Raw genomic sequence first — 20,807 nt, 5'->3', positions numbered from 1 at the left:
TATGAGGGTGTCACAATAAGCTTGCAAAGATGAAGAGAAATGATCCGAGAATTACAGAATTGTTACAGCACAGAAGGAGGCCGTTCAACCCATCATGTTGGTGCTGGCTCTCTGAGTGAGCAATCCATCTAATCCCCCCCAATGTCTTCCCATAATCTGGTATATTCTTCTTTTTCAGATAATAACCCAATCCCCTGTTGAACACCCTGATTAAATCTGCCTCCACCACACTCTTGCAGGCAAAGCATTTCAAATCTTAACCACTCGCTGCGCAAAAAGGTTTTTCCTCATGTCTCCATTGCTTCTTTTTACAAATACTTCTTGTATTTCTACCTCTGCTTCTTGATCCTTCCACCATTGGGAACAGTTTCTCTCCGTGTACTCTGCCCAGAATCCTCATGATTTTGAACACTTAGCACATTAAGTAGTACAGGCAGTGTCAGTAATCCTAGTGCCAGACAGATCAGGCAAAAGCAGAGCAGAGAGCAAGGGAAGTCCAGATTAAACTGCATTTATTTCAATGCAAGAGGCTTGACGGGCAAGGCAGATGAACTCAGGGCATGGATGGGTACGTGAGTCTGGGATATTATAGCAATTACTGAAACACAGCGAAGGGAGGGACAGGACTGGCAGCTCACTATTCCAGGGTACAGATGCTATAGGAAAGATAGAACAGGAGGTAAGAGAGGAGGGGGAGTTGCATTTTTGATTAGGGAAAACATCATGGCCGTACTGAGAGGGGATATATCCAAGGGTTCAGCCACTGAGTCTATAGGGGTAGAACTGAGAAATAAGAAGGGGGAAATCACTTTGATAGGGTTGTACTATGTGGCCCCAAATTGTCAGCGGGAAATTGAGGAGCAAATATGTAAGGCGATTACAGATAGCTCCAAGAAAAATAAGATGGTAATAGTAGGGGATTTTAACTTTCCCAGCATTGGCTGGGACAGCCATAGTATGAGAAGGTTGGATGGAGAGAAATTTGTTGAGTGTATTCAGGAGGAATTTCTCATTCAGTATGTCGATGACCGGACTAGAGAGGGGGCAAAACTTGACCTCCTCTTGGGAAATAAGGAAGGGCAGAGGACAGAAGTGTTAGTGAGGGATCACTTTGGGACCAGTGACCATAATTCTATTAGTTTTAAGATAGCTATGGAGAATGTTAGGTCTGGCCCAAAAGTTAAAATTCTAAATTGGGGCAAGGCCAATTTTGATGGTATCAGGCAGGAACTTTCAAAAGTTAATTGGGGGAGTCTGTGGGAAGGCAAAGAGACGTCTGGTAAGTGGGAGGCTTTCAACAGTGTATTAACCAGGGCTCAGGGTACGCACATTCCTTTTAGAGTGAAGGGCAAGGCTGGTAGAAGTAGGGAACCCTGGATGACTTGGGATATTGAGGCCTTGGTCAAAAAGAAGAAGAAGGCACATGACATGCATAGGCAGCTGGGATCAAGTGAATCACTTGAAGAGTATAGGGGGTGTAGGAATAGAGTTAAGAGAGAAATCAGGAGGGCAAAAAGGGGACACGAGGTTGTTTAGGCAGATAAGGCAAAGGAGAATCCAAAGAGTTTCTACAAATACATAAAGGCCAAAAGAGTAACTAGGGAGAGAGTAGGACCTCTTAATGATCAACAAGGTCATCTAGGTGCAGATCCACAAGAGATGGGTGAGATCCTAAATGAATATTTCTCGTCATTATTTACTGTTGAGAAAAGCATGGATGTTAGGGAACTTGGGGAAATAAATAGTGGTGTCTTGAGGAGTGTACGTATTACAGAGAAGGAGGTGCTGGAAGTCTTAAAGCGCATCAAGGTAGATAAATTCCCGGGACCTGGTGAAGTGTATCCCAGGACATTGTGGAAGGCTAGAGAGGAATTGGGGATCCCCAGCAGAGATACTTGAATCATGGATAGTCACAGGTGGGGTGCCTGAAGATTGGAGGGTGGCAAATGTTGTGCGTTTGTTTAAAAAGGGCTTCAGGGGAAAGCCTGGGAACTACAGACCAGTGAGCCTCACATCTGTGGTGGGTAAGTTGTTGGAAGGTATTTTGAGAGGCAGGATCTACAGGCATTTAGAGACACAAGGACTGATTAGGGACAGTCAGCATGACTTTGTGAGTGGAAAATCATGTCTCACAAATTTGATTGAGTTTTTTGAAGGGGTAACCAAGAAGGTAGATGAGGGCAGTGCAGTTGATGTTGTCTACATGGACTTTAGCAAGGCCTTTGACAAAGTACCCCATGGTGAGTTGTTGCATAAGGTTAAATCTTACAGGATCCAGGGTGAGGTAGCTAAATGGATACAATTTGGCTTGATGACAGAAGGTGGTTGTAGAGGGTTGTTTTTCAAACCAGAGGCCTGTGACCAGTGGTGTGCCTCAGGGATCGGTGCTGGGTCTACTGTTATTTGACATTTATATTAATGATTTAGATGAGAATATAGACGGCATGGTTAATAAGTTTACAGATGACACCAAGATTGGTGGCATAGTGGACAGTGAAGAAGGTTATCTCAACAGGATCTTGATCAATTGAGCCAATGAGCTGATGAATGGCAGATGGAGTTTAACTTAGATAAATGCGAGGTGATGCAGTTTGGTAGATTGAACCAGGGCAGGACCTACTTAATGGTAGGGCGTCAGGGAGAGTTATAGAACAAAGAGACCTAGGGGTACAGGTTCATAGCTCCTTGAAAGCAAAGTCACAGGTGGACAGAGTGGTGAAGAAGGCATTCGGCATGCTTGGTTTCATTGGTCGGAACATTGAATTTAGGAGTTGGGACGTCTTGTTGAAGTTGTACAAGACATTGATAAGGCCACACTTGGAATACTGTGTACAGTTCCGGTCACCCTATTATAAAAAGGATATTATTAAACTAGAAAGAGTGCAGAAAAGATTTACTAGGATGCTGCCGGGACTTGATGGTTTGAGTCATAAGGAGAGGCTGGATAGACTAGGACTTTTTTCTCTAGAGTGTAGGAGGCTGAGAGGTGATCTTATAGAGGTCTATAAAATAATGAGGGGCATAGATCAGCTAGATAGTCAATATCTTTTCCCAAAGGTAGGGGAATCTAAAACTAGAGGGCATAGGTTTGAAGTGAGCGGGGTGAGATACGAAAGGGTCCAGAGGGGCAATTTTTTCACAGAGAGGGTAGTGAGTCTCTAGAACAAGCTGCCAGAGGTAGTAGTAGAGGCAGGTACAATTTTGTCTTTTAAAAATCGTTTAGACAGTTACATGGGTAAGATGGGTATAGAGGGATATGGGCCAAATGTGGGCAATTGGGACTAGCTTAGGGGTTTTTAAAAAATTGCGGCATGTACAAGTAGGGCCTAAAGGCCTGTTTCCATGCTGTAAACCTCTATGACTCTATGACTTCTATCAAACCTCCTGTCAACCTTCACTTTCCCAAAGAAAACAGTCCCAACTTCTCCAATCGATCTACATAACTGAAGTTCTTCATTCCTGGACCTATTCTTGTGAATCTTGTTTGCATTCTCTCTAACACCTTCACACCTTTTCTAAAATGTAGCACGCAGAACTGGCCACAATAAAGTACGTGCTCACAGAGATTTCTGGTTGCGTTCCTGAAGATCACAACTTCAGGTAAAATGACATTAAGCAAAACATTGGTTCACATAGGAATCAATCTTAAAATCAAAATTAGGTTCTGTCGGAGCTTCCTTAATCAGAAAAAACAAATGTTAAAATATTGTACCCTCTAAGTTGAAATATTTTACAATGCTAAATTCCTTACATTGGTAAATGAAATCATTTTTAAAATAAAATAAGTTTAAAAATATGAAAGAAAAATGTAACTTTCTATTCACAGTTGATCCTGCTCTCCACGTATCCTACTTCCCGAACCTGCCACATCTCATGTTCGCTGCAAATCCTTTCCCTCTCCAACGCTCAGTGGAAGGATGTTCTTGCTATAGAGGGAGTGCAGCGAAGGTTTATCAGGCTAATTCCTGGGATGGCAGGTCGGTCATATGAGAAGAGACTAAGTCAGTTAGGATTATATTCACTGCAGTTTAGAAGAGTGAGAGTGGATCTCACAGAAACTTATTAAATTCTAACAGGATTAGACAGGGTAGTTTCAGAGAGAATGTTCCCAATGGTGGGGAGAGTCCAGAACTAGGGGCTATACTTTGAGGATGAGAGGTAAACCTTTTAGAACTGAGGTGAAGAGAAATTTCTTCACCTCATTTGTCAGTTTGTCATTTGTCATGTCATATTTGTCATTTATATTAATGATTTGGATGAGAATATAGGAGGTATGGTTAGTAAGTTTGCAGATGACACCAAGATTGGTGGCATAGTGGACAGTGAAGAAGTTTATCAAGGAGTGCAGCGGGATCTTGATCAATTGGGCCAGTGGGCTGAGGAATGGCAGATGGAGTTTAATTTTGATAAATGCGAGGTAATGCATTTTGGTAGATTGAACCAGGGCAGGACTTACTCAGTTAATGGTAGGGCATTAGGGAGAGTTATAGAACAAAGAGATCTAGGACTACAGGTTCATAGCTCCTTGAAAGTGGAATCACAGGTGGACAGTGGTGAAGAAGGCACTCAGCATGCTTGGTTTCATTGGTCAGAACATTGAATACAGGAGTTGGGATGTCTTGTTGAAGTTGTACAAGACATTGGTAAGGCCACACTTGGAATACTGTGTACAGTTCAGCTCACCTTATTATGGAAAGGATATTATTAAACTAGAAAGAGTGCAGAAAAGATTTACTAGGATGCTGCCGGGACTTGATGGTTTGAGTCATAAGGAGAGGCTGGATAGACTGGGACGTTTTTCTCCGGAGCGTAGGAGGCTTAGTGTTGATCTTATAGAGGTCTATAAAATAATGAGGGGCATAGATCATCTAGATAGTCAGTATCTTTTCCCAAAGGTAGGAGAGTCTCAAACTAGGGGGCATAAGTTTAAGACGAGAGGGGAGAGATAAAAAAGGGTCCAGGGGGGCATTTTTTTCACACAGAGGGTGGTGAGTGTCTGGAACAAGCTGCCAGAGATAGTAGTAGAGGCAGGTACAATTTTGTCTTTAAGAAGCATTTAGATGGTTACATGGGTAAGATGGGTATGGAGGGATATGGGCCAAATGCGGGCAATTGGGAATAGCTTAGGGGTTAAAAAAAGAGGCAGCATGGACAAGTTGGGCTGAAGGGCCTAGGGGATCAATGGATATGGGGGGAAGGAAGGATCTGGATATTGAATTCGATGATCAGCCATGATCAAAATGAAGGCGGAGCCGGCTCGAAGGGCCGAATGGCCTACGCCTGCTTCTAGCTTCTATGTTTCTATGTCTCCAACCTCTAAGCTATGGGCTCTTTCTTTCTCCAACCACTGAGTTGTGCCCCTCCCCGTCCCCAAACTTCCCAGTTGAGGCCTCTCACCTCAAGTGAACAGTGAGACAGGAGCATTTAAAAATAAATGTTGTTAGTAGCAGCCTCAGCTCAGCATTTCTGCACTATCGGGACTTGCACATTGACAATGGATTGGATTTGGATCTTCAACAGGAAAGCAGGTTCAGGAGAGGGAAGTGGCGAGAGGGTGGGTTGTGAAGAGGGGGGAGGCCACAACTCGGAGGTTGGGAGAGGGAGAGGCCACAACCAGATGTCAGGGAGGAGGCCAGACCAGAACACCATGGTCAGGAATTGAGAGAGTCACAACTCGGAGATCAAGGAGGGGAAAGGCCACAACTCAGAAGTTAGGGAAGAGGAGAAGTGCATCCTCTTCAGGATGTCAGGGGGCAAGGAGAAGACCGCTTCAAAGTGGCACCAGTTGGGTTATGCGGGAAACGACATTAAAATAAATTTCACGATGCTCAATGAGATTACAGGCCCCATTCACGTGGTGACAAAGCAAAACAATGTTAAATGGGGCAATGTTAAATAAGCCCTGACTTACTCCAGTTGAGGTTGAACCAATGTTTGGTACATTTAATGTAATGTCCTTGCTCTTCTACTGTATGCCCTTATTAATAAAACCAGGAAACAGTATGTTTATTAACCATGCTCTCAACCTGTCCTGCCACTTTCAATAACTTAGCACGTATACACCCAAGCCTCTCTGCTCCCAGACCCACTTTAGAATTGTACCCTATATTTTATATTGTCTCTCTGTGTTCTTCCTATCAAAATGAATCACTTCCGCCACAACTCCCCCTTTCCTTCCATTCCTATCTTTCCTGAGCATCTTGTATCCAGGAATATTTAACACCCAGTCCAGCCCTTCTTTGAGCTCTCTGTTAAAGCCACAACATTATGTTTCCACATGTCCATCTGCACCTGTAAAACTTACGAATATTATTTACCAGACTCTATACATTTACACACATACACAGAAACTTTGATTCAGATTTTATTACTTTCTCCCCTCCACTGAATCTATCTAATAACTTACTGTTTTCTACCCTAGTGGTAACTATCTCAGCATTCTGTGCACCTTGCTATTACTCTCTGCTATTACCTCTCAGTTCCCATACCCATGCAAAGTTAGTTTAAACCTTCCCCAAAACACTAGCAAATTGCCCTGCAAGGAACTCAGTTCCAGTTGTATTTAGGTGTAGCCCGTCCAGCCTGTACAAGTCCCATCGCCCCAGAGCAAGTCTTAATGTCCCAAAAATTTAAAGACCTCCCTCCTCTTTCCAGCCACACATTCATCTGCTTTATCCTCCTATTTTTATACTCACTTACATGAGATACTGGGAGTAATCTGGAGATTGCTACTTTTGAAGTCCTGCTTACTAATTTTCCACCTAGTTCCTTACATTCTGACTGCAGGGACCACGTCCCTCTTTCGTTGGTGCCAATGTTCACTTCCCTCCTCAGGATACTCTGCAAGTTATACAGTGACATTCTTGATCCTGACACCAGGGAGGTAATATACCATCCTGGGTTCTTATTTGTGGCCACAGAAATGCTTGGCTAGTCCTCTAAATATTAAATCTCTTTTCGCTATTGGTCTTCCAATCTGCTTGGTGCAGTCCCTGTATAGCTGAGCCACTCATGGTGCCTCTGGCTGCACTCCCCAGATGAACCATCATTCTCAATAATATTTAGAACAGAATACTTGTTGGAGAGTGGGATGCACTCAAGGGACTCCTGCACTAATTGCCAATATCTTCTTGACTGTCTGCAGATCACCCATTTCCCCTCTCTCTACATACTCCTAGGCTGTAGGGTGATCACATTTATAAACAAAGCTCAAAAATTGGATTCAAGTTGCTGCAACTGACAACACTTTCTGCATGAATTATTACCCAGGACAGGGAAAGGATCCTGGAGTTCCCACATAGCACAGGATGTTATCTCCAGTGATCAGAGCAGCCCTGCCATTACTCTGTCTATTATGTAATGAACCTAGCAATTGCTAATAAACCTTATTACTTTTAATAAACCTCACAATAAACCTTACTATTATTAATAAACCTTTAACAATACTAATAGACCTTACTAATAGTTATAAACCTTACTTAAGAATAAAAGATAAATCTCAAAAGTCCAAAGATGTGTAGGTTAGGTGGATTGGCCATGGTAAATTGCTCCTTAGTGTCAGGGCAATTAGCAGGGTAAATACGTAGGGTTACAGGGATAAGGCCTGGGTGAGATTGTTGGTGCAGGCTCGATGGGCTGAATGACCTCCTTCTGCACTGTAGGGATTCTATGATACTATGATTCATCAGCTACTCCCTTTCCTGCTGTTAGCTTGGGCTCAGCACTCTGGATATTGTACACTGTCTCGGTCTGTGCTCTGGATATTGTACTCTGGATACTGTACTCTGTCTCACTCTGTACTCTGGATACTGTACACTGGATACTGTAGTCCAGATACTGTAGTCCGGATACTGTAGTCCAGATACTGTACTCTGGATACTGTACTCTGGATACTGTACTCTGGATACTGTACTCTGGATACTGTACTCTGCCTCACTCTTTACTCTGAACAAAGAACAAAGAACAAAGAAAATGACAGCACAGGAACAGGCCCATCGGCCCTCCAAGCCTGCACCGACCGTGCTGCCCGACTTAACTAAAACTCTCTACCCTTCCGGGGACCATATCCCTCTATTCTCATCCTATTCATGTACTTGTCAAGACGCCCCTTAAAAGTCACTACCGTATCCGCTTCCACTACCTCCCCTGGCAACGAGTTCCAGGCACCCACTCTCTGTGTAAAAAGTCTGCCTCGTACATCTCCTTTAAACCTTGCCCCTCGCACCTTAAAACTATGCCCCCAGTAATTGACTCTTCCACTCTGGCAAAAAGTTTCTGACTATCCACTCTGTCCATGCCCCTCATAATCTTGTAGACTTCTATCAGGTCTCCCCTCAACCTCCATCGTTCCAGTGAGAACAAACCAAGTTTCTCCAACCTCTCCTCATAGCTAATGCCCTCCATACCAGGCCACATCCTGGTAAATCTTTTCTGTATCCTCTCCAAAGCCTCCACATCCTTCTGGTAGTGTGGCGACCAGAATTGAACACTATATTCCAAGTGCGGCCTAACAAAGGTTCTATAAAGCTGCAACATGACTTGCCAATTTTTTAACTCAATGCCCCGGCCGATGAAGGCAAGCATGCCGTATGCCTTCTTGACTACCTTCTCCACCTGCATTGCCACTTTCAGTGACCTGTGTACACCCAGATCCCTTTGCCTATCAATACTCTTAAGGGTTCTGCCAATTACTGTATATTTCCTATCTGTATTAGATCTTCCAAAATGCATTACCTCACATTTGTCTGGATTAAACTCCATCTGCCATCTCTCCGCCCAAGTCTCCAAATGATCTATATCCTGCTGTATACTCTGATGGTCCTCATCGCTATCCGTAAGTCCACCAACCTTTGTGTTGTCCGCAAACTTACTAATCAATCCAGTTACATTTTCCTCCAAATCATTTATATATATTACAAACAGCAAAGGTCCCAGCACTGATCCCTGAGGAACACCACTCGTCACACTGTACCACTGGATACTGTACTTTGTCTCTCTCTGTACTCTGGATACTGTACTTTGTCTCACTCTGTACTCTGGATACTGTACTCTGTCTCACTCTGTACTCTGGATACTGTACACTGGACACTGTACGCTGTCTCGCTCTGTACTCTGGATACTATACTCTGGATACTGGACTCTGTCTCACTCTGTACTCTGGATACTATACTCTGGATACTGGACTCTGTCTCACTCTGTACTCTGGATACTGGACTCTGTCTCACTCTGTACCCTGGATACTGTACTCTGGGATACTGTACTCTGTCTCACTTTATACTCTGGATACTGTACTCTGGATACTGTACTCTGTCTCAGTCTGTACTCTGGATACTATACTCTGGATACTGTACTCTGTCTCACTCTGTACTCTGGATACTGTACTCTGGATACTGTATTCTGTCTCGCTCTGTACTCTGGATGCTGTACTCTGGATGCTGTACTCTGGATACTGTACTCTGGATACTGTACTCTGTCTCAGTCTGTAATCTGTTTCACTCTGTACTCTGGATACTGTATGCTGTTTCAAGCTGCACTCTAGTTACTGCCCTTCCTTATTTGGGTCCGTTTATCTTCTCAGAGTATCGACCTGAATATTGAATTTGGCCTTGTCTTTCTCTGTACAGTGCTGCAGGAGATCCATTTGCCAATATCTTTTTGACTGTTTGTTACTTATTAACCATGTTATGTACATTCCATTTCTAAATACATTGAAACTTTTATTTCAGGCTTTGCCAATAGGGAAAACCCATTATAGTGTCAATCTTTACCTTCAGTCACTGTAGCTGGTTATGTGTTCGTCCTTTTCAATATTAAAAACCCTGTTTTCGAACATTTCTCTCAGAGGAGAAACACTGCTTTTTTTTCAGAATTAACTCTTCCTTTTCCTTGAATGATAAATCACACTCACCTATCAATTCCATATGTCATCTACCCAATGCGAACTCTGCTCAGAGATGGAGCTTGTTCTTGGGGATGTATTTACGATGGTCTATGTATTTCCCATCAGCTCAAATCATTTCTCAAGTTTGTCCCCCGCCTGAGAATAATTAGTGCTTCCCTGCACCCCTCCCATATTTGGTATCCTCTAAATGTTTTTTCTTTCTCCCCTGGCCCATCACCCTGCAACTATTAATCTGCTCCCCTTAACAGCATCCACTAAACTATTCATCCCTGAAGACACTTTGACCTTTGGGTCAAGGGCTAGCATTTACTTCCACTAAGCTTAATTAATAGAACTATTTAAGCTTTGACCAGCTGCTTGACCTTGCTATTTCACGTGGCCTCTCTATCCCCATAGTATCAATCATAGATAATGTCATCCCTGATCAATTCCTTGTATTGTTCTCTACCCACATCCCACTTCCCCCTCCAAACCCAACTTCCTTCTGTATCTGTTCCTGGAAAAGAACTATCCCTCAATTCACATGCAACTGCTCTCTCAGAATCCCAATTACCTAGCCTTTGTCCCTCCATGCCACAATATGCAGGGGTACGGGGGAAAGCCAAGGGAATGGCACCAAGTCAAGTTGCTCATTTGGAGAGCCAGTGCAGACATGATGGGCCAAATGGCCTCTGTCTACACCATAATAATTCTGTGATTCGTCAAAACGTTTCCACAACTACCAATTTGCTCAACCATACCCTCACCTCCGACATTCTCTCACCCATTAAAGTCATTACGTTCTCTCACCCAGGCCATTCCCCTTAGTCCAAGGGATGTAAGCTTGAACAGACACAGCAGACAACTGGTTTAACCATTCACAGCCAGGTCTGGCCAGAACACATAAAGCACTATCTGCTCCCATTTGCTAAAACTGCTCACTATTCCAGAATCATATATGTAATCCATGTACTGCAAACTGTCTTCTTAAATCCCTCTCCCCTCTCTCTCCTCCACCTTTACCTCTGACCACAACGCAAGGAGCTCACATGCCCGGTGTCACTCGCAACGATCTTACCAGCTCACACTTTCAGCAATGTGCCAAGTAAAATAAATGAAAAACCTAAATGTGAGAGGCATGTCTAAATAATGACAAATGCTATTAGATGCACTGCCACAGCAAGATCTAGACAAATTAATTTTCATGACAAAATTATACTAAAAGTAGAATATACATCAGCAATCAGAGGAGTAACAGGGCAATTTTTGCTTTATCTATCTGTTTTCTATGGGAAATGAAGCATAAATATAGCATGTGTTTTTCAATGGCTATTTGAAGTTTGTTATTTATATCGAGTATAGATTTGCACTCAAACAGATTTTGGAAAGTACAAAAAGGCCTGAATTCTATGGTGTCAAAGTGGGCACATGTCGGTCCAGATCTTGTGTAAAATGGCGCGGGATGACATCCCAACATCATCGTGCCATTATGCGATCTTACCATCAGAGGGCACCAACCCCGCCAACAATTAAAGCAGCAATTAAACCAATTAAAAGAGCAATCGACAATTTTACGTTTGGCCCAAACGATTTTACGTTTGGCACAGGGGCCACTCGTCAGGCAACCATTGTATTTTTCAGCAAATCTTTGTCCCAGGGTGGGATAAAAGGCAAACAGGATCTTGACAGCTGAGTAGGTAGGAATCTTGCCATAAGTTGGTTGGAGTTGTTTTACAGCCAATTTCTTGTGTTGCTTCTATGTTCTGGAGGACTGTTTGGTTTACCAGCAATTTCAGAGGTTTTCTGTTGAGTGTTCCCTTCAGTGTGCTATCGTGTGTAATCTGCGTTTCAGCAAATGGGAATTGTCTACTCTAATGGAGGCACCTCCTGCTCAGAGGAGGAGAGGGAAAGAAGGGAGAGGAGACCAGGTGCCCACAGGCAATGTCTCAGAGTACAACCTGTGGAAAGCGGGGAGCAGCCGGGGGTGGAGGAGGGGGGGGGTTGCAGGGGCAGGCAGGCCAGGGCCAGTAGGAAGTGCAAGGCAGAAGGGTCCGCAGCCAGAGTTTACAGGCAGCGCTCTTGCTACCTGAACATGTCTGAGGTCCAATGCCGAAAGAGGCTCTGCCTCTCCAGGGACACTATGACCTCCATATGCAAAATGATTGGCCCTGGGATAGTTTCAAACTGAGTAGGTGGGCAGCCTATAGCAATGGCTCTTAAGGTTGCAGTGGGGTCCTGAATTGTTTTGCTTCATGTTCTCTGCAGGGTTCAGAGGGAGTTCTATGTGGTGTTTTCCATTCTGTAGCTATCGCATCTTCTGGGTTCACCGACTGCACGCGCACACCCGACGGTAAAATTCAGACCATGGGAATGCTAACTTACTCTTTGACTATAGAATTCTCTTTGCGGGTTATGGTTGCTGTGGTGAACCATCGTTGGTTACCACTGTGGGGTTATTCCAATGTTACTGTTGGGTTAGGGTGTTGCCACTGTGGGGTTGTTATAATGTTGTTGTTGGGTTAGGGTGTTTACACTGTGGGATTAATATACCTGTGGTGGATGCTGTTATGGCACATCCCGGTCGGGCCCCGCCTCCTGGGGAGAGGTATAAGACCCTCTGCTCAGGCGGGACCCCTCCAGTCTGGATTGGTGTACTCGTGTTAGATAGTTCCATTGTTTGTCAATAAAAGCCTTCAATCGCTGAAGCCTTGTACCTCGTGCTTGATTGTCGCGCATCAGTTGCTGAAGCCTTACTTGGCCTTGCAGTACCCAAACCTTGGCCATGCAAATCACAACTATCTTTATCAAGATATTTGAAAATAACTGGGTCCTGTAGCAGTTACTTTGCTGAGTTTTCTTTCTTACAATTTGTGTAATCATAAGAGCCAGGCTGCTACTGTACTCAAACTAAGCCTTGCAATCCTCTCTCCACCTGTTTTCCATTTAGAGTTTGATGTGTCACAAATACAGTTTGTTGAGTGTAACACATGCATTAAAGGAAGCCAATGGATATGAGGTAGATGGAGCTTTATGTGTGAAAAATGGTAGATGACAGTTCAGAGCTGTGCACCGTGTATACATATTGGGTGGAATTCTCCGGCTCTTCACCCCTGTGGGATTCTCTGTTCCCACCAGCAGCGTACCCTCGCCTGCGGGTTTCCCGGTGGCATGGGGTGGCTTCAATGGAAAATCCCATTGACAGTGGAGGGACCAGAGAATCCCGCCACCAGCGAAGGGCATGCCACTTCCCACTGCCAAGAAACACATGGCTGGGAGACAGGAGAATCTAGCCCCATCATCTCCTGATAATACTTACATGGATATCCACTCCCCGGCCCAGAGTATAATGCTAGGCTGGTTTCAAAAAGGAGTCAGTGGCATTAGAATTGCTGTACGTGAGTTGGGACAAGTTTACGTGGAGCCAGTTGGAGAATGGTAACCTGGAGGCCAGTGTATGAAACTAGATGCAGTTGAGGCAGTGAAACATAGCGCTGGTCTGATATGTTAGTGCCAACTAGGAATGCAATTCTAGTTTGGGCGTGCAATTTTGATTTTTGTTGGAAAAGGGAAATGAAATGATTTTTGACTGATTATATAAGAAATTGGAAACTTGCCACACAATTGAAGCCTGACCCTGTCCTCAGCTGGTTTTCATACCATTAACCTTCCAACATGAAGTGGATAGTGCTCAGAAACATGAGCCACTTATGCTGAAATCAGTTGTCTACAGTATTCAATCTTATCAATTTCTCAAGTCCATTAGCAGAAATAGATCCAGTTTTTGAGACTTAAACAGCAATTTTACCTATGAAACCAGTGCCCTCCCCCTTCCTTGTTAAATAATGCTGATTTATTTGAAGAAGGTTGTTAAGCACCAGTGACATTGGTTATGGTTCAGGTTAGAAACTCCAAAGAGTTTATGAAGCCCACCTGAATCATACGTTTTGCATCTTGAATTTGGCTGGGATAAGTATGAGATGTTTCATTTCAGGTGTGATTCAAAAGACTCGCTAGAGAGCTTTTATCAAACAAAGTTTATTTAAGAATATAGTAAACATGTATAGTAAGAAAATTAGCAAGAACATTTATCAATTACAAACACGAAACAAAACAACCACTATAATATTTAACTCTTAATGAATAATTCCAATGTGTTCCAATTAAAATCAAAACCCATAGACAAAACCCTTTAAACAGGTTTATCACTGCACAGGCTACAGCTCACATAATACTGGAATCCAGTTCCCTGGGTTGAATGTTGATTTCAAATGATCTTGAAAACTCAGAGCAGCTTGTAGTAAGATCAGCTCCCCAAAACACAGATTCTTTACTGCAGGAAGGCAAATAAGATGTGCTTTCTGCTACCTGGTAAAACCTTCAAAATAAAACAGAGAGAGAGAGAGAGAAAGACTTCTTTCAGCTATGCTTCCGACACTGCAGCCAAACTAAACTGGAACATGACCTTTTGTCACCTGACCGGCCCTCATTTTTTCTCTCCTCCCACAATGACATCATCTAAGGTTGTGGCCATGATAAAAACTGACTGTGAGAGCCTGCAAAAATCATGATTTTAAAAAAACTTCTTAAAGGTACACTAACATCACACATTCCACTGTAACACTGCAGTACAGCGAGCTAGATATTTTGCCCATTACATACCAGTCAGGACCCTTCACTAACGCTGCCTAACCCAAGTCACAAAGTTAAATCCAAGGTTACGTTAGGTCTCAAAGCAATTGCAGTGCAGCCATGTGTAAAGTTTTAGGTACAGCATCAGACTTTTCACTGATTCAGTTCTTAAATCTTCCTCTGGCTTGCTTTCAGGAGAAGCGATTAAAATAACATGTAGTTATTTAATCAACTGTGACTCTCATTACAGCATTCGAGAATTATTCCGAGAGGCAATCTATTATTTGATCTCTGCTGTGCTAATTATTGTCATATATAAATCCAGCACTAAGCAATTATGAAAGAAAAACAGAAATTGTTGGAAAGCCACAGCAGGTCTGGCACCGTCAGTGGAGAGAGAAACAGAGTCCTGAAGAAGAGTCATATCAGTTTCTGAAACAGTTCTGTCTCTTCTATCTTTATGCCGTCTCCCTGATAACATCTGCCGTCTCATGCAGGAACATCAGGGGAGGAGCTCAGTGCCTCCACCAGCCAAGCCCTACACAAGTCCACTCCAGACACCAAAGTGGATGAATTCTAGGACATGGAGATTGAAGAGGTATCGCAGCTTTCACCCTCACCCTCCACCAGTACAGAGACACACCTCGGTGGGACTTAGTGTTAGAGAGGCCTCAGGGTCACAATCTGGTGAGCGCCTCAGTCTGTCTGATCCACAGCAAGTGGAGGCAGGGATGTTCCGGGCAGCCAGCACTCAGAGGATTTCTGGAGGCCAGGACTCTGCTGAGGCTCAGTCAAATGATGTGCCTCTGGACTCGGTCATGTCTTAGTTGCTGGAGCTCCAAAGGCAAAGTCGAGAACATCAGGAAGGAATGTAAACTACACTCCTCAGATTGAAAAGCTGAATAGAGGAGTCCCAATGCCTTTTGTCTGAGGAGCTCGTGCCAATACTCTGAGGTAGCCAGGTCAACACTGCGAGGGTTTTGCCTCCATTTTGCTTTAAGGTAAAGTCCCTAAAATAACAATCTTATAAACCACATTTTTGGAAGAGCTTGCACTGTCATATTTAGTTCAGGGAAGAGCTTGCTCAGTTTACCTAAACAAACCTCCACATTTGTTAATAGAACAAACTGGGTAGAATTTAATATAGGTGATGGTGGTCTTGCCAACCAAATGGTGACCTGGCGAGAGCCCCTTGTCGCCTCTTTTCGCAGTGGCCCACCACATTCAGTGCCAATGAGATGGTGGCTGCTGCTGGTAATGCACCCGTCTGAGGCCCAGGATTGCCAAGAGACCAGGCCACTGGTGAGTGATGGCACTCACTGGGTGGGGGTTGCGGAGGAAGAAGGATGTGGGATCAAGGGCAGAGGGTGACACTCATTGGGCCCCTCACGTCCTGATGCCAGACACCTGTATCAGGCACTGAGTGCCTTTGAATGAAGGGCTTCCACCCCCTGGAAGCTGCAAGCAACCCTGACAGGGTTTGCTTTTTGGGCTTCCCAAATGATGACTCTACCAACCCTCCCAACCTGGGTTACTATCAGCAACGATGGGATAAGGCCCTGAAGTGGGCATTAATTGCCTAATTAAGAGCCTCAATTGGCAGCTTGGTGGGAACATCATCCACAATCCTTCCCACCCAGCATTTAATCAGGGCAGTGAAAGGAAGGTATCAGACATCCCCTCTCGCCACTGTCCTGCCTAATGAAATGCCCCCCCCCATCAGAAAACTTACCTCAGGGAGGAAAGTAAACTCTGGCCACTGTACCAGAAAATCAAGAATGGAGCAATATCAACATGAATTTTCAGATCATTGGCTTAGTTCCATCCTGTTGGTTATGGAATTGGTCAAGCACAACACTTTACAAAACTAAGCCTCAGAAACCAGAATAACTTGCTGATCCTGCTCGTGTTTTATCAGCGTTGGGAGCTGGGCGGGACGTCAACCTGGGTTTCCACAAAACAGTTCAGGAACAAAAAGAAAGGGCGAGTGACTCCAATCCACACAGCGGGTGAGATTCTCTGGCCTCCCTTCAGCCTGTTTCTCGGCGGCACGCCGTTCACTGGCAGTGGAATCTTCTGGTCCGGCGACTGTCGATAGGAATTCCCATTGAAGCCACCGCATGCCATCAGGAAATCCGCAGCAGGGGGTGTGGAGCTGGTGAGACCAAGAATCCCGCTGGTGTGAACGGCTGGTGAATTCCAGGCAATACTTCTGTTTTGGTTAAATACATTTCTCTTCATAAATAATTGGTGTTTGCTCCCAGTGGGATAGACTGCAGATTCTTCATAATTGGGGCGCAGTAAGAACTTTTATTTCTTTGAATTTCATCCCTCTCAAATGGCTGCGCTCAACTTTCCTTCCATTCCAATTGTGGAAGTGCTTACAATTTGCTGATGGCAAACTTGTTCAATTACGGACAGACTAAATCCCATCCCCCATGCCAGGATGTCTTCATTTTGCCTGCCTCTCCTAATGTTCAGGACTGACCTCAAGCAACAAATCAAACTGCCACGGACTAGTAATTATCAATGAGGCAGAGAGTCTTGCTGGAAAAATACGGCCTGGGAGGCTATTACTAGCTGGATAAAACATGTGTGTTTGGAAACGTAGACACTTTTATAGGCTGCTACCAAAATGTGCAGAGAAATTGTAGCAATAAATCAGGGAGGTATTTACTAGGGACTGCACTTTGACATGTGCCGGTCTTGCTCAAAGCAGGATTTGCTTTGCAGCTGAAGTGTAAATGGAAACTGGATGAAGAACAAAACGTACATTTACACAACGATGATAGTGAGCATTGTTTTATACAAGGAAGGTGGCCATTTGCATTTGAGGGGACCCTTTTATTGTCTGGGACTCCAGTTCCTGGAGCTGAATAACAGCCAGGCTGGTCAACATTAAGAATGGCTCAACATCTCAATTTGCTGCTCAGGGTTCAATTACATTAAAGTTAACAAGTTTCAAAGCATTTCTACATGGTGTTTGGATCTCAGTATCTCTCTTTCGGCTGAGAGGAAGCAGTTATAAATTTCTTAAAACTTCTTAAAAACTTGATTGGGAAATACAAAATACAATACAAAATTATACCAGTGTGGTAAATAAAGCTTGTGTATTTAAAAGGAATCATTTTTCAGAAGGGTCAGTCGAGGAAGGGATAACTAGATGAATTCAAGGTGGAAGACACATGGAAAGCTATCGAGATGATTGATTGATGGGCTTCATACCAGTTCAAAATAGACAAAAGATTAGTACTACTGGTACCAGTACTACGGGAGTTCCATGTTCAGGTATACAAGAGCAGTTTGGAGAAATTTTAACCAGTACCTGGGTGTAGTAGCGGTCCCTTTAAGGGGTGTGTATTGGAAGGGTCATGTGACCCAATCGCCCAATGGAGAAAGAGCGCGGGTTTCTTGGGGCAAAACGTGGGCTTTTGCAACTAGATTGACCCTAAAGCTGAAAATGAGAATATCGATTGTAGCACCCTGTATATAAGTGGATATAATAACAAACATGTTTTCATTTCTCGTTAACTAGTGGTCACCAATTGGTGCATTTATTACATTGATGACGAGGAAAACAACAGCAATGAAACATTCAAAGGAAAGCTTGTTTGCAAGAGTTGCACAACAAGTCTAATCAAGTCCAGCCTGCAAAAATAAACTAATCATGCCTCTCTTTGGAAAATTAGAAGATTTTGATGCTGCTACAGAGGACTGGGAGCACTTGGAATTTTTTTTTCAGTGCTAATGAGATAGAGGGGGAGGATAAGAAGAAAGTTATATTGCATGTGGGACCCAACGATCCCAAGTTTAATGTTCCCAGATGCTCCTGACACAAAAATATTTACAAAGCTTGTTGAGCCAGCAAAGGGGCTCTACCACCCTCAGCCCTCAGTAATATTACAAAGATACAAATTTAACTCCACAGGGAGAGCCCAGGGGAAACCATTGCAGCCTTTGTAGTAAGGCTAAGATTCTGGGTGAGTTTTGAATGACATGTTAAGGGACCAATTGGTATGTGGTGTAAATAATGCAGGCATGCAGAGAAAATTGTTAGTTGAATCAGAGATAGAATCATAGAAATCATAGAAACCCTACAGTGCAGAAGGAGGCCATTTGGCCCATCGAGTCTGCACCGACCACAATCCCACCCAGGCCCTACCCCCACATATTTACCCGCTAATCCCTCTAACTACGCATCTCAGGGGCAATTTTTTTTTTAACCTGGCCAATCCACCTAACCCGCACATCTTTGGACTGTGGGAGGAAACCGGAGCACCCGGAGGAAACCCACGCAGATAACCTTTAAAAAGACGCTGAGAATGGCATCAGTGATGGAGAGTACCAAGAAGAGCGCTAAGGAGCTACGAAGCGCACAGAATAACGAGATCCATTAGTTAGGGCAGAAAGTTACGAGCAACAGTGACACCAGAGTGAAGGTACTGGTTTGAGTAGAGAGAAAAATGCAGAAGCCAGAACAGTCACAAAGGATAGAAAATTAAACCAACAGCCTCGGGGTAATGCAAAATGTTATCAGTGTGGGGAAATCACTGCCTAGAAAGGGGTAGATTTAGATAAGAAGAGTGCTTCACGTGTGGAAGAAGAGGACATTTGAGGCACAAGTGTAAAACAAGTAGTGCCTGCCCAGTACCGTCAGAATCAATAATCCAGCCCCAGTGCACAGTATGGAGGATTGCCCAGCAAGTGAATGGAACATTTTGTTGCTAAATAGTGTGAAAGTGGGCAAAGTAGCCCCAATCACAATGGTGTTGCTAGTGAACGGCCGGCCATTGAAGATGGAGAGAGACATGGAGGCATTAGCTACTCTCGTTAACAAACAGACCTACCAGTATATCCGAGAAGGGGTTGAACCCCTGAGGTTGAGGAACACTGCAGCTAAACTGACTACATATACTGGAGAAGCCATCAAAATAGTAGGGATGAGCATGACTCCAGTAAGTTATAGACAGCAGTTTGCACAGCTCCCTTTGATAGTGGTGTTGGCCCAAGGACCGAGTTTAATGGGGCGAGACGAGCTCCAACAGAAAACCACTGTTGAAGAAATAAGCTGGACCTCCTGAAGAAAGAACATAGAACATAGAACATAGAAAGCCACAGCACAAACAGGCCCTTCGGCCCACAAGTTGCGCCGATCATATCCCCACCTCTAGGCCTATCTATAGCCCTCAATCCCATTAAATCCCATGTACTCATCCAGAAGTCTCTTAAAAGACCCCAACGAGTTTGCCTCCACCACCACCGACGTCAGCCGATTCCACTCACCCACCACCCTCTGAGTGAAAAACTTACCCCTGACATCTCCTCTGTACCTACCCCCCAGCACCTTAAACCTGTGTCCTCTCGTAGCAACCATTTCAGCCCTTGGAAATAGCCTCTGAGAGTCCACCCTATCCAGACCTCTCAACATCTTGTAAACCTTGGCGGCATCTTGGCGGCACGGTAGCACAGTGGTTAGCACTGCTGCTTCACAGCTCCAGGGTCCCGGGTTCGATTCCCGGCTCGGGTCACTGTCTGTGTGGAGTTTGCACATTCTCCTCGTGTCTGCGTGGGTTTCCTCCGGGTGCTCCGGTTTCCTCCCACAGTCCAAAGATGTGCGGGTTAGGTTGATTGGCCAGGTTAAAAAAATTGCCCCTTAGAGTCCTGGGATGCGTAGGTTAGAGGAATTAGTGGGTAAAATATGTGGGGTAGGGCCTGGGTGGGATTGTGGTCGGTGCAGACTCGATGGGCCAAATGGCCTCCTTCTGCACTGTAGGGTTTCTATGAAACCTCTATCAGGTCACCTCTCATCCTTCGTCTCTCCAGGGAGAAGAGACCAAGCTCCCTCAACCTATCCTCATAAGGCATGCCCCCCAATCCAGGCAACATCCTTGTAAATCTCCTCTGCACCCTTTCAATGGCTTCAACATCTTTCCTGTAATGAGGTGACCAGAACTGCGCGCAGTACTCCAAGTGGGGTCTAACCAGGGTCCTATAAAGCTGCAGCATTATCTCCCGACTCCTAAACTCAATCCCTCGATTAATGAAGGCTAGTACGCCGTACGCCTTCTTGACCGCATCCTCCACCTGCGAGGCCGATTTAAGAGTCCTATGGACCCGGACCCCAAGGTCCTTCTGATCCTCTACACTGCTAAGAATGGTACCCTTCATATTATACTGCTGCTTCATCCCATTGGATCTGCCAAAATGGATCACTACACACTTATCCGGGTTGAAGTCCATCTGCCACTTCTCCGCCCAGTCTTGCATTCTATCTATGTCTCGCTGCAACTTCTGACAT

The sequence above is a fragment of the Mustelus asterias genome, chromosome 1 (assembly GCF_964213995.1).
Source record: "Mustelus asterias chromosome 1, sMusAst1.hap1.1, whole genome shotgun sequence".
Classification (NCBI taxonomy): domain Eukaryota; kingdom Metazoa; phylum Chordata; class Chondrichthyes; order Carcharhiniformes; family Triakidae; genus Mustelus; species Mustelus asterias.
The sequence above is the reverse complement of the archived record's forward strand: the minus strand, read 5'-3'. Positions refer to the sequence as shown.